Source organism: Anastrepha ludens, chromosome 4 (assembly GCF_028408465.1).
Source record: "Anastrepha ludens isolate Willacy chromosome 4, idAnaLude1.1, whole genome shotgun sequence".
NCBI classification, from domain to species: domain Eukaryota; kingdom Metazoa; phylum Arthropoda; class Insecta; order Diptera; family Tephritidae; genus Anastrepha; species Anastrepha ludens.
Window position 1 is genome coordinate 43,204,181 of NC_071500.1, and position 11,804 is coordinate 43,215,984.

The following is an 11,804-nucleotide window of genomic DNA, read 5'->3' on the forward strand; positions in this document are numbered from 1 at the left end:
AGAATTCAATTTGGGCTGAAATCAAACAAACTCATAGATAATAGTGGAATTATAGTTTGTAGCAACAAACGAACGGACTGAAATTTAGTATTAACATTTTTATGTGAAAATTGGTGTTTGCTCTAGTTATCGCGCGCACTGACTGACGAATGGACAGACATGATTAAATCAACTCCCCCCATTATTCTCAGCCTTTGGGTATATAAATGCCCATATTTATCTGAATTCCTTTATGCTGCTGCAAATAATCGTCATGTGAACAAATTTAGTATACCCTTGAGCACAAAAGCGCGCGGGTATAAAAACACACTGTTTGTGCCAACATTGGAATTCACGTTTTTTTACGTTTACAAAATGCCAAATAAACGGCAGCCCTTTTTGCGCGCCTGTCAGCGCTTATTGTGTATGGGTATATGAAGCGACAACCATAATCTTTGTCTCTCCTACAGAGACTGCTCAAATTAAGCACCCTTGCTGTACCCACACATTAAGTGGATTTATGTGGATTGAAGTGATGCCGCAGCAAAATAAGCAGAAAAGGCCCATTAAATATTTTCCAATTGCTTTCAATCTTTCATGGCTTTTAAATGGATTTCTTGTTAGATATATTTGCTTAACAAGAAAGTACATACATATTTTCAATTTGTGACAATTTAAATGGTTTCTTAAAATAGACGGAATTCTAATATTTTATTGTATTTTCAAAATATATTGCATACCTAAGATATTTTGTTTAGGCTTTTCATTTCCTCTTTTCCAAGATATGGGCCTTTTTCTATTATACTAGCTGAAAAATTGTAAGCTTTTTGCTTAAAATGCCGTGACCAAAAAAATAAAAGAAATATTGAACAAGCTTTTAGCGCCAAAACAAACTGGGTATTCAATTAAAAATTTTGATTATTTCAGGTTCAGTGCCAAGATGTTGGATATACGTACACAATACAAACTATCTATGTATGTACATAAATAATTGTACATGGATGCAAATTTTAAGTTCGCACTGTTAGTAAATTTTCGGTATAAGCAACTTTGCGAAAACTTAAAACTACAGCAAAACCCACTACCTATAAAGAAAGTTCGCAGCTTAAATTACTGTTTGCTATTGCACCCGCCATATACCCCCATCAAATCGGGAAGAGCGTGTATTAGATTACTTTCCAATTATCGATTTCGTTTTTGTGCACATTCTCTCTTCACTTACTGCGCGATTTAATTTTTCTCAATTGGTGTATTTTGGTGTCGAGGAATCAGATATAAAGAGTGATGCGAAAATACATTGATGGAAAACCATCAAATTCCGAAGAATTATGAATACTTTAGAAAAAAATTCAACGAGAAAAGCTGTAGCAGAATGTTGATGAAAAATAAAAAATTAATGAAAAATAAAAAAATAAATGATAAATAACTGAAAAATAACAATAACAAATATTAGTAATGCAGGTGAGAGAAATGGCTGTTGAAGTATCAGATCTGTACCCTGTCAGCATCATTTTAACTTAGATATTTCCATCAACTTCGAAAAATTAAATGTGACTGACGAGGATGTCACTGTTGGCATAAATCAGCTAAAGTCACTGGAGCTGATGGCCTATCGGTCGCCTTTAAGGCACATTTTCAACATGTCGCTTTCTGCTGGAGTCCTCCTTGATGACTGGAAATTTACTTTTGAGAATTATAGATCGATTTCCAATCTAACCAAAGTTGCTTAAGTATTTGAGTGCATAATCAAGGATAAAATATATAAACAGTTAGCGGCCGCCGTAGCCGAGTGCGTTGGTGCATGAGTACAATTCCGGAATGCGTAGATTCGAATCTCCGTGCATGAAACACCAAAATAATATACAAAGTTTTTCTAACAGCGATTTCCCCTCGGCAGGGAATGGGAAATTTTCGAGTGTATTCCTGCCAGAGAAAACTTCATATAACAAACCATTGGCCGTTCGGAGTCGGCTTAAAACAGTAGGTTCTTTCACTTGTGAAAGAATAACAAGACGCACACCACAAATGTACAAAGTGTACGCACCAATCATTTATTTATTTTATCATAATTAATTATGCATATGTTACGCCACATTCAACATTGGTTTCTTCCGCGCAGATCCACGTTAATTAATTTAAGTAATCATATTATGATAATTGTTTGGATATCTTTCAAAGGGGTTTTTAAATGGATGCAATCTACACAGATTTCTCCAAGGCTTTTAATAGCGTATCTCCCCCAATATTGGTAGCTAAACTTGAGGGTTTCGGCTTTCACTCTCAATTTGTAAAGTGAATTACTGCCTTCGTTTATAATAAAGGGTTTTCTAATGGCAGGTGTTATTGGTGAATGGATGAAGATTTCCGATTTTTTATGGCCGGAATTGGATGGTATTGATCTGAACAACGTTTATTTTCAACAAGATGTCGCTTTGTGCTACACAAGCAACGAAACCATTGATCTTTTACGGGAAAAGTTTCCGGACCGTGTTATCTCTCGAAGAGGTGATCACAATTGGCCACCGAAATCTTGTGACTTTTTTCTTTGGGGCCACGTGAAAGAGAAGGTATTCGCCAACAGCCCATGATCGATTCAAAACCTCAAAGATGGAATTCGTGAGACTAACGAGGACATAGGGAAGCCACTTTGGAATTCGGTTATGGAAAGTTTCGTGATAAAGATATTGTCTTGTAAGCGTGGGCGTGGTGGTCAGTTGCCTGAAGTTATTTTCCACTATTAACGGTATACCTTCCTCTTTATAATGGAATAAACGTCCGATCATTTATATTACAAAATAGAATTTTTCTTTGAATATCAAAATAATACCTGTTATTGGAAAGCCCTTTAGGAAAAACCGCTTAGGTATTGTGATGATCGACTCGACAATGTATCGTCTTATTTTTTTGTTACTTTCTCTCCTTTCCCTCAGGGTAGTGTCCTACTTGCCCTCTTCATTAACTATATTTTCGTCTGTCTATCCAAGTGTAATTTTCTTTTGTAGGCGGATGACTTCAACATCTAATTCTATTTGTCCAGAAGATGCATCGATTCTGAGTTGTATAACTTATATAAATAGTTTGTCTGATGGTAGTGGTTTGCTCCTACTCATAGTTCGAGCCCCTTACTGAATCTCAGCTCTCTGGCCAACACTGAATCTTAAAAGGACAAAATGTCTGCAGATCATCTACCAGCGTCCTCACAGGTGTTATAACGAGTCATTGCACCATTGCACCATTGGCACCCTAGTCTGTAGAATATCCGTATCTCACAATAACTTCTGCAGGAGTTGTGAAGATGAAGAAGAAATTGAGTCGGTACAACAGTTTGTAATGCCCTGCACTTCAAAGTAGCCATGCCAAAAATCTTGGCGATTATTTCTTTGAAGGCCTAGGAAATTTGCAAAACGTATCTCAAAACCTAAGTGGTTTGAACAATTAAATTAGGGGAAGGAAATGAAATAAAGGTATCTTAACGGGTTTTTTGGTCACAGAGTGTCTTGTCCTAGACAATCAAGCTGGCTAACCTAACTTACTGCATCTCAAAAACGCCGCTAAAGGCAATTAGTGAATAAAAAGACCTGGATGTTTATTTTTACTCCAAGCTCATCTTCACCCCTCACATAAATTATATTGTAGTTGTTATAATGTTGACCTGTATTCATCGAAATAGTCCTTCGTTTTCTGATCTCTATACTCTCAAACTGTTGTATTCGTTCGGTCTAGGTTAGAGTACACGGTATTCATTCGAATACCGCGCCATCCGGTCTATATTAATAGATTAGAGTCTGTTTAGAGAGCTTTTGTGTTCGATGAATTTCGTTGATTCCATTCCGTCCTATCGCTCTCGGTCTGTTCTGTTGTTGATGTGTTTTGTCATTGATTTTTATTTCGGACTCAATAGATTGTCCATGTCTACTCAAGAAAAAAATTTTTTTTTTTTTTTTTTGTTTTTTGCTCCTTTTTGGAGGACGGTACCTGAATTTAGTTTTCCTCCTTAGACTTTTATTTTTCTTACTCGAAGTCTACTTTTAAAAAGTTTCTCATAGTACTCTTGTCATAAGGCCTTTGTATGTATGTATCTGTCATATATGAATAGACTGTAAAAATTCTGTTTGTTGATTAATAAATAATGACTAAATGAATAAATAAACATTCCTCGATCTTAATGTCTAGAAAAGTTAAAACGCAAAAAAAAAATTATAAGGTTTAAAAATTGAAGTCACAAAGCATTAAAATCAATGCCTTCTTTGAGAAATTAAATGGTCCGAATGCCATTTCTGCTAGTTCACCAGCATGGAACTAACCAATGTTAATGTTTGAACCTTCCTCCACTACCTAAAAAATGTGTTTAAGTAGCAGATATGGATATTTTTCATCAAATACTAACGAGCAACAAAAAGTCATAAAACAATAGAAATTGAAAAATTTGAAGAGCTTCGCGGTAAGCCCATTGTAAACAGTGCAAGGAATAATAAATAAAAAAACAGATGTCTTCTCTATAAAAACTTTCCAGTATCAGTATAAGTAAAAAATCATTTTCCTTTCTTATTTTCCGAAGCGCTCGCGGCGCAGATAATGCAAAAGGTGTGACCAATATCAGACTGTTAATGAGCTCGCAGCTAATTTGTAAGAATCAGATGATTTGCTGACGTAACAAGGGATATGACGGCGATTTATTTACAATGAATCTCAGACGCTATAACTTCTCATTTACTTCATTGCAGCCTAAACAACAACCTGTTGGAATAGAGAGAAAGTTTTACTTCTCTTAGCCAAAACTTGTATTTAATCATCCTAAAAAGAGCTAATAGAAAATTATAAAAACTTCACTAGAGAGCCAAAATCTTTAAACAAATGAATCAACTTTTCACAGGTAAAATGTATGACATGTAAATATATATATTTTTCTTAATTTTCACTCATGTAAAAAATCCTGGCAGTTTTCTTCATTTTCACCACATAAACAACCAATGCTCGAAGGTTATGTAGAAGAAAATGCGTAACACCGTTCAAAAAAATTATCAAAAATCTGCGCAAATTTTCAGCTTCTTTAAAGTAGCCAATTTCATACCAAATCGAATTTTCTACAAAACTGTATACACTGAGTTATTCTAAAAGTTTTTCTGTTATATTATGAACTATATTTTTATCACAAAAAAATTTATAAAAAATCTTTACCGACTCAATATATCGAGAACCTATTATTGTAGTATGTACCCTATGAAGTTTTCTTCGCCAAGGCGTAGTGCGCCATGAGATCTTACATCGGCCGGAATTGAACAAATAACAATTTCTGAATTTTGCATGGTGATAACGCGAAATCGCACCCAGCCCTAATTGTGCTGGATTATGTGACCAAACACCAAGTAGATACCATCGTGCAAGCATCGTATTCACCTGATATGGCCCCGTGCGACTTCTTTTTGTTTCCCAAGTTAGTGGATAGAGGAGATCAAAGAAAATGTGACGAAGGAGCTGAAGCAGCTGAAGGCCATCCCTTTGTCGGCTTACTGGGGGTGCATGGAGGACTGGGTTAAACGTTGGCACATGTGTGCTGCTTCAGACGGGTCATATTTTGAAGCAGATAAAATGAATTTGGCTGAAATTTAACTCTGTTTTGTTTTATTTAAACATTTCCGGTACTTTCGGATCATAGAGTATATCATTGACTCGCTGAAAAAATTCTCGAAATATCCTAATTTTTTCGACATTACAGTAGCCTAACCTCTATAATAGAAAAAAAAACATAAAGAATTTTGATTAATATTTGTAAGAATAAGTACTATTTTTTTTAAATTCCTGAAAAAGCTATGACACACTCTATATAGATTATTAAAAAATTATGTACTTTACAGGCAGAATTTTTCGGTTGCAAAATTTTTGTGTTTAAGTTGTCACACTGAAGAAAAGAATGTCTAATAGAATTTATTAAAGCTGGTGCTTTTTTGTTTTTAAATATATTGGACTTCTGATCGGTATAGTATGTACTCGTACCCGTTGAATAAGGTGCTCGCCTAAATATAGGTTTTTGGCATTTCTCTTTATTCAAATCTGGAAAATTTCTTGAATAATAGAGAAACCACTTTAGTAAAGTCCTCAACCATCTGTGTGATCCTTCAGCTAGAAAAATGTTACACACAGATGGCGCTCCAAGCAGTAAGAAGGCGTTAGTCCTAAGCAACGACAGGTGGGCATTCCTACTACTCAGGCTTGATAGCGGCAGGCTAATCACCTACCCTGTCAGAAATCAAATAGATTAACGAAACAAACGCAAGGCAAGTATTGTCGAGGCCCTATGCTCCCGAGAGGAGTGAACAAGGGGGAAAAAGAGTTGGTCTACCAAGCAGTTGATATTTGTTTACTTTTAAGGCTTGTTGACAATTTATGATTAGCAATTCTGGTGCGCAGTTTTATATTTTTTATAAATAATGGAGGTAAATATTTCTCTCATTTGTAGAAAAGATAGATGCTAAAAATTAAGGCAAAGTAATGTTCTATATCAAAGTAGGAATAGCCTCACCAACTTGAGTGAAAACCATAGAGTAACCTTAATTTGGGTCCCGGGACACCGGAACATAGAAGGTAACGAAAAAGCTGATGAACTGGCAAGAGGGGGATCTGCCATGAATAGCGCTCTTGCAGTACCAGTACTCACTCCACTAGGTGCGGTCAAGAATGCAATTTCCCTAAAATACCTTCGAATTGCAGAGTGTAGATGGAGAGACCAGACGAAATGCAAAATCAGCAGAACGTTATGGCCCACCTACAACCTCAAGCAATCGTCGACATTAATAAACATGAAACGACGGCACACCTGTAGACTTACGGCAGTCATAACTGGCTTCTGGTCTATCGGAGAACAAGCCGACAAAATGGGCATCCCTCACAACACATACTGTCATAGTTGTAAACAACCGGAGAAAAAAGAAACAATCTTCCATTTTCTCTGTGAATGCCCTGCCCTATGGAAGGACAGAATGTCAACCCTGGGCAAACCGCTGTTCGAGAGTCTCGAGCAGCTATCTGGCTTAGACGCCAACAACCTAATAAGGTTCCTAAGCCGCACAGACTGGATATAGTCCTGCTGTAAATAACTGTTAAACAATTTGGTAACGAGGATGTGGCAACAAAATGGTGCGGAAGCGCTAGTTGGATTCTGGATGAATCACCACTCTAACCAACCAACCAATGTTCTATATTTTGTGGTAGCTGAAGGTAGCCAGTAAAATGTTTCGTTCGCAAAACTTCACTCAGTGAGTGGCTTAACTCCTTTCTGAAAGTGATACAACAAATAAATGGAGATCGTACATTTCAATACGATACTTAACTGCAGTTATTTATCACTGGAAATAGTCTGTTAGGCTGTGAAACTCACTTATATTGAGCTCACTGGGCACTTAAATACAAAACATTTCTCATTTGTGGTAACATTAATCCACAGGTGACTAACTAACTCTCGATGCACCCCGGCAAATGCACTGCTAAGTGGGGTTGGATACTGCCACTGGCACTAACTTTTTATACCCACACAGCTGTGCACTATAATATCTATTATAATTTTTTTACACAGCGGTTGCTGCACTGCACAGCATAAAGGTGTCGAGAAAGATTTAGACATATACTTGCACATGTGTGCAAAATAATAGTAGAGCGACGCTTCACCAAGTAAACATTTTTTGTTTAATTTTTTTTTTATGTACTTAAAAAGTTTATTGCCTTCAAAGGATCCAAACTTTATACAAAATACATCAAAATTTAACAATTTTCAAGAAAAAGAAAAAAAAAAATATAAAAAATCTGCAACTTTTTATTCCGGATTTTACGAAACATTCATTCAATGCAAGCTTCAAGTGGCTCACAATATTCTCGTTGATTTTTAGCAATTTCTTTTTGCTCAGGAGTTGAGAATTTTCTTCCATATATGGGACCTCGGTACATGTGTCTTTTGTTTGTATATGGAAGAAAATTATCAAAACCGTATGCAAGAAAAAAGTTTCAAAAATCCATCCCATTTTTGAGCAACCTCAAACTTATACTTTATTATACTAAAATTAAATGCAGCTCTTTAAACATTCTGATAAAACCTTGACCTTTATTGATAAGCCAGTTATGATTTACGTCATAGCCGCCAAGCAGACTCAGCGCATTATTAGCAGCATAAGTCTATTTGTAGTCACGCTTCGAAAAGTGTCACAAAGTTGTGTCAATAGGATTATATTCATCCATATACCGTCTGGCAAATATTTGTGTAAGCGCTAAATGCCATAAAATTTGTCTGCTATAAAGCTAAAATTTTGACAATTTCATTTTCATATCACTTTGCATTCAGAAAAAAATTCCTTTACTCTCAAACATGCTTTGAATAACAATTTTCAATTAATCATTTGCTGCAATTCAGCCTTATATTGGCAGTACTGCGTCTACTATCGCACTTTTAAAATTTTACATAGACACGTACATATTCATTATTCATTTTTCATATAATCTTCATTCGTTGCTCAATAAAAATCACCTTCACTTTTTATGGCATCTTCGATTAACTTTACATTCTGCTATCCATGAAATTGCGGTCTGGCGTTGGCTGAGAGCTGCCAAACCACCAGCTCAAGCTAAAATAACGGTGCACTTTTGTTGTGGGTGATAAAGGTGTCAATGATATTGACAGCTAGCGCATAACAAAAATATATGCACGCGTTCATTGAAATTTCACGTATTTGCGTATTTAATGGCACTTTTCACTTTTGGAGCGTGAGCCTATTTTTTGAAATTTTCTTTTAAATTTTCCGTTTTTTTTTAGTTGTTTTCTTATTATCTTCATAAGCTTTCAGCCATCACTAACACACTCTGATTCACTCCGTACATACATACGTATAGATTTTTTGCTTCCTTTACACTTTTCTTTCGTCTAGTTATTTACTTTCTAGAGATTTTATCGTTTGGCTTGTACGTGCCTTGGTTAACAACAAATGCAAATTGGCGGTTGCAAGCAAATGGCACAAGCAGAATTTGCGGCAAATACAAAGATTCAAAAACGAGCGCTTCCTTAGTACTCACACTATTTTCCACCACTCAGACAGACACGGTGCGTTATTCACCTGTGCTGTCAGTCACACTGTCACATTCACAGTCACTGTCACTGCCACTATCACTATGCCGCGTCGGTCGTTCTGTTTCCGCAATGCAATTGGCATTTGACACGCAGTGCGTGGCTTATACAAATACACTACAAGTATACACGTGAAGCATTTTGTTGATATCTCCGTTGTCACTGCCACACTGTGTGGAAAGGCAACACACTCGTTCAATTCGATTCAATTCAATACGAGTTGCGAAAACCAGATATTATAGATTTGACTGAGCGGCTATTACTTAACTTGCTGGCATTCAAAGTCGCTGTCGCACTGATACTGATTTCGATGCGTTCATTTTCCGACTTTCCACCAAGCTGCTTGGTTGTGTTTGTGTGTATGCTTTTTCTGTCTGTGGGCCTTGTACTTGGTGCCGTGACAAGCAGCAACGACGAATGTAGCTTCGGCGTCGTCGATTACAGCACCAGCAACTCCATAAAAACACGGAAGCAACTACGACAACGAAGAGACAGTGCTCGTTGTGAGAGGACATAATTCCTGCTGTTGCAGCGAGACCTACACCAACAGCTCGCTCAGCTACCATGCGATTGGGGTCGGCGCACTGCCGATCATAGCCGAGTGGAGTTCAACCGACTATTGGAGCGTCGCTTCCCGTGCTCATCTATAATTAGTTTTCGTGTATGTTTGATTGTTTGTGTTGCCTTTGTTTACACTGCAGTAGCAATGAGAGAACATTTTGCGAGCGGTTGGTTGATTTATATTCACAATAATTTCGATGTTCCTCCTCTCAGCTGTGTGCTTCCGAATCCAAATTAATTAGTTGTAAGAAATCTTAAAAACCACATATCTCGAAACCAATAAATGAGTTTTAGTACTTCAGCGATTACGCCTAGAAGTTAGGGTAATTGCTCCCATTCTGATTTTCTGCCTAACGAAACGAAATGAAGGAGAAGTCTGAAAAGTTGAAAAATCAGCACTGGCCGACCAATGAATTGGATTAAGTCAGATAATATAACAACTACAGATTACCAAAAATTATTTGGAGAGGTTTTCTCTAAACATTTGCACTTAAAAAAGTAGTGCCCCTTGAGTACAACGAATGATACGCCGCTCGTTCAGTGGTGATGATTGGGAAGTTCACACCAGTGGAGTTGCGATTGGTGCCTTAAAAGTAACAAAATTAACATAAATTTATTACTTACTCTACAGTCCAAATATTATATGTAAAGGGTCCGCCATATAACTTTACGGAATTAAAAATGCTATAAAAAAAGAAACTACTCAAAATTTTTCCAAATTGTTTTTTTTTATTTTGAAGTACAATCCTTCCGGTTAATGATGGAACACAACTTCATTGGCTAGCCATGCACCATCCCATACGATCGGTCCAATTTTTCAACACATTTTCGATTGTATGCGGCTGTATTTCAGCTATGACATCGCGTATGTTGGTCTTCAGTGCATCAATTGTTGCTGGTTTGTTGGCATAACACTGGTCTTTGACGGTACCCCAAAGATACTAATCCAACGGCATCAAATCGCAAACGATATCAGAATTTCGGCTGATAATGCGATCTTCGAAGAGAGTGCGGAAAAGATTGATCGTAGCATTCGCTGTGTGGCAAGTAGCGCCATCTTGTTGGAACCAAATGCCACCAATATCCTCCTCTTCAATTTCTCGGAACAAAAATTCGTTCAACATGGCCCGGTAACGCTCTCCATTGACAGTTACGGCCACTCCTCGCTCATTTTCGAAGAAAAATGTACCAATGATGCCTCTCGACCAAAATCCGCACCAAACAGTGACTCGTTGTGAATGCATCGGCTTTTCTTCGGGTGCGTGCGGGTTTTCTGAGCCCCAAATGCGGCAATTTTGCTTGTTAACATACCCGCCGAGATGGAAATGAGCTTCATCCGAAAAGATGATTTTTCGGTAAAAGTCTTCATCTTCTTCAAGTCGATCCCAAGCCCATGAAGCGAAGCGAAAACGCATTGGGTGGTCGCGTTCTTTGAGCGTATACACAACCATTGTCAAATCAGATGACAGCTAAGTGTTGCCATTCTTCAAATAATACCTAGTTCAAATCCGTACCGATAGATGGCGGGCCCTGTATAACTCTTAGGACTTTTTCGTAGGTTACGGAGACAAAGCACATCTCAACTCGACTTTTGTCAACATAAAGAAATAAATATTAGGTGACTAATTCTCAGTTCATGTTGTTGCATTTAATACTGTACTTAATCCATAAAACTTAAACATTTCTTTGGCCGCCTACTCCGACTATTCACATTGGTGATGGAAAAAGAATGTATGAGTTTATAAAAGAATGTGTAATACTGATAAACTGAACTTTCTCGTCACTTTTTTATCTCCACTTTAGAGCACTGTAACACGCAATTGGCTTCAGAAAGAACAAAACTGCTCAAGAACTTTTTATGAAGTGTAATGTCACCTTTAAATCATCGTACAATGTGATCCGATGCGATGTATACGAGTACATCGTGAAATATGGCACACTGAAGACATTTAACAGAAAATGCTCATTAATTTTTCCTTCAACTAACATTTATTGACAAACTATTATATTTCTCTACGAGGATACTTTGAATTCTCATGAATATACTTCTAGCAATTAAATTATAAATTTCTATATTTTATTTTAAAATTTGTTTTTATCTGCAGAGAAATATGTTTGCGGGAGAGTGACACGTGCATCTTTATATTTATGAATTACA

At 36.9% G+C, this 11,804-nt stretch overlaps 1 long non-coding RNA gene across 2 annotated transcripts in view; it reads right to left on the reverse strand.

Annotated features, from left to right (window-relative positions):
* Nucleotides 1-9,405, reverse strand: part of LOC128862105 (uncharacterized) — a 36,337-nt gene extending 26,932 nt beyond the window's left edge. For both annotated transcript variants that reach the window (XR_008454427.1, XR_008454426.1), the window contains exon 1: nucleotides 8,492-9,405. This is a non-coding gene — a long non-coding RNA (uncharacterized LOC128862105). The remainder of the gene's footprint in view (nucleotides 1-8,491) is intronic.
* Nucleotides 9,406-11,804: the final 2,399 nt, after the last annotated feature.